Below are 3,869 nucleotides of genomic sequence, written 5' to 3' on the forward strand. Positions count from 1 at the left end.
GTGATAGGTAACAGTTTTCCCTGCAGGGATACCGGGAATCTGAGCACACCTGCAAAATGAAAGATATAATAATTACGAGTGTAGCAATTAGATGAGTATTGCATCTATCAAGAGGAAGATTATGCTTCTTGTGCATGTGTTTTTGTTTGTGCACAGTATTACGTATTTATGCATGTGTGTGTTCAAGATTTTATGAAATTCACGGAAAACTCATAAGGAATTTGAATGCCTGCCAAGAATTTTGAATACAAGTTCTAGGTTCATCCTTGAATTAGAATTTTTAGATGTTCAGTGTTAAACTATAAAAACATTTTAAAAATGATGATGTATTTTAATGTATCTTTTGTGAACGCTGTATGTGTATGCTGACATAAATTTGTTCCATCTCAAATTTCTGAATAGTAAAAGCCTCTTCTTAAATTTAAGCCTTCTGCCACTTTCTAAGTTTTTTTAATATTGATACTTTTTTTTTCAATAATGTTTTTATTGGAGATTGTTATCATACAAAAAATCGAGTATGAATGCGCAGGTCCAATACAAAGTACAAATGCATGTTCCAAGAATGATTTATAATTTTTTTCCCCCATTTGGGTCAACAAGAGCATAGGGGGGCACAGACTAAGGCCACCAAAGATGATGAACGGGAAGAATGATCCTCCATCATACATCAATCAAGGTTGGGAGAGTTACACCAGGCATGCATTTTTTGAAGATTAGCCGCCCAATGATAAAATAAAAAGTTAGGCAGTGCGAGCCCTCCATCCCTCCTGCTCTTCTGCAGTACCTGTCTATATATTCTATTTCTTTGCCAGCCCAGATAAACTTTGAAATTAATTTGTCTAAAGTTTGGTAAAAATACAGGGTGACATTGAAACAGGAATAAGATTCTGCGCAGAACATTCATTTTAATAGAATTAATGTTGGGGGGAGGGATTCTTGTTTCAATGAGTCAGTAAACATGTTGAATAATATAGGGGCAAGTAGGTGGGAAAACTTCTCATAACAATCTACTGGACAACCATCCGGACCTGGTGCTTTGTTATTTTGCATTGATTTAAGACAAGTGGTTATCTCCTTTAGCTGTATAGGATGTTCCAAATTTGTTTTGTTATCAACATCTATGGTGGGGATATCTAAGCCATCTGAAAACGTATACATTAATTGGATCAGTAATTAGAGAATGGTTGGAGTCATAGTTGGGCTATGCAACGAGAGGCTGATTGACGCTTTAGTTGAAGAGCCAAAAGACGGATGGCTTTGTCGCCATATTTGTAATATGGTCCTTTAGTTTGACATAAAAATGGTAAATGGCAGGCATTTATATTGCGCCTTTATCCAAAGCGCTGTACAATTGCTGCTTCTCCATTCACCCATTCATACACACACTCACACACCGATGGCGATTGGCTGCCATGCAAGGCCCCGACCAGCTCGTCAGGAGCATTTGGGGGTTAGGTGTTTTGCTCAGGGACACTTCGACACTGCCCGGGCAGGGGATCGAACCGGCAACCCTCCGACTGCCAGACGACTTACTGCCTGAGCCATGTCGCCCCTTAGAAGGTCTCCCTTATCTGTAGAAAGCAAATCAAATTCAGATTGTAGTTTAACACGTTTGATATATAGGTCTGGGTTGAGAGATTCAGAGTACTCCCTATCTATGTTAAGAATGGCATCAACCAGTTCTTGCTGTTTTTGCTTATTTTTTCAAGTCATATGTGTGCTATATGAAATAATCTCTCCCCGTATGACAGCTTTTAAAGTTTCCCATAACAGTGAGGGGGAAGTTGACTCAGTCCTGTTAATCTCAAGAGAGATGCTGATTTTTTTGGAGATAACCTCGCAGAATTCCTCATTAGCTAGTAGCCCTGTATTGAACCTCCATTGTCCCTTAGTATTAGGTTAGAGTGTTAAGTCTAAAATGTGTGGGGTGTGATCAGAAATAACAATCGCGGAGTATTCTGTAGATTTCAGAGGGTAAAAGAGCCCTGTCAATAAAAAAAACAATCGATATGCGAGTAAGCTTGAAGCGCCTTAGAGAAGTAAGAAGTGAGAAGGCAAAATGGAAAGGGTTAATGCAGGAATTCATGTAATTTTAAATTGTTACAAAATTGTGTGTACCTTTGAGCACCTGTGTGCAGGTGTACGTGCCTGTGTATGTGTGGATGTGCATATGCGTGCGTGTGTGCCTGTGTGTGTGTGATTAAGTGAGTGTGCACGAATCCCGGTGCATGTGTTTTTACGAGTTTGTGAGTGTTTTTGCCTGCAACTACATGTTCCTGGGTGTGTGCTAAACAAGAGAGTGCCTCACAATGGATTACTGTTGCCATTGTCTTTCAAGTAGTTTCCAATGCGAATCTCTGCGCCATTGATGCTTTGCCAACCAGCTTGTCTGTTAGTCACAACCACAGAGGAGATATTGTGACGAGCATACAGGTCTACCCTCCACCAGGGCTTCATTTCCCACGCTGTGTGGAAGCAGAAGCCATTCCCATAGACCGGATCTGGATTCCCGTCATTCCCTCTGGAGGCAACACCACCATGGTCCGTGGATGACTGAGTGGAGCGTTTACCAAGGGCCACATTTTCTTCTGCAAAGGAAAGGGGTGAAAAAGGGGCAGTCAGTTTAAGACAGTCAGTGTTGGGCCGATTACTTTTAATCCAAAATGTAAACATTTAATCCTTAGAAAAGTAACTTTAATCACATTTAGAATATATGAAAAAGTATCCTGGGCGGATTACAGTTACTTCATGTCTGTAGTGTGTAATAGAGATTGCACATAATCGGCTACATCCCAACACCAAGGATAGGACACAAGCATAGCTAATAGAAAGGACCTGGAAAAATTGTCAAGCAAGTGGAGGTCACTTTGGATAAAAGCGTAATAACTGTAATAATAACAATAACAATAATAATCATAGGCGGCACGGATGGTGCAGTGGGTAGCACTGCCGCCTCACAGCAAGGAGGTCCTGGGTTCGAATCCCCGTCGGCCGGGGCCTCTCTGTGCGGAGTTTGCATGTTCTCCCCGTGTCTGCGTGGGTTTCCTCCGGGTACTCCGGTTTCCTCCCACAGTCCAAAGACATGCAGGTTAGGCTGATTGGAGATTCTAAATTGCCCGTAGGCATGAGTGTGTGAGTGAATGGTGTGTGTGCCCTGTGATGGACTGGCGACCTGTCCAGGGTGTATTCCTGCCTTTCGCCCAATGTATGCTGGGATAGGCTCCAGCCCCCCTGCGACCCTGATCAGGATAAGCGGGTTCAGATAATGGATGGATGGATGGATAATAATCATAGTAATAATAATAATAATAATTACAATAATAATAATTATTATTATAATAATAATTATGTATGGCGGCCTGTAGCATAGTGGTTAAGGTGCATGACTGGGATCCGCAAGGTTGGCAGTTCCATCGCCTATGCAGCCACAATATGATCCACACAGCTGTTCGGCCCTTGAGCAAGGCCCTTGAGCAAGGATCATCTCCTGCTTAGTCTAATCAACTGTACGTTGCTCTGGATAGGAGCGTCTACCAAATGCCATTAGTGTAATATAATAAGAAGAACAGTAATAAGTGCCCATCTGTACAGTCAACCTACCTTTCTGCAGTTAACCACCAGGTGTCACTGTTGCCAGTACAAATTTAGCAACCTTCGGCAATCTGACCCAGAATTATTCCCATTATATAATGGAGGACTAATTATGAGATGCTCATCAGTGTGATAAGATGTTTGAAGAAAGTGAAACATGGACAGTTCTGTCTGGGCAAACTTTTTTTTGTTGTTCAACCTGTTAATTTTGTAACTTGTATCCAGACAGTGAATTAAAGGCAGAAAAACACATGAAACACAAGCGAATGGTAAACATT

Source organism: Conger conger, chromosome 16, assembly GCF_963514075.1.
Source record: "Conger conger chromosome 16, fConCon1.1, whole genome shotgun sequence".
Classification (NCBI taxonomy): domain Eukaryota; kingdom Metazoa; phylum Chordata; class Actinopteri; order Anguilliformes; family Congridae; genus Conger; species Conger conger.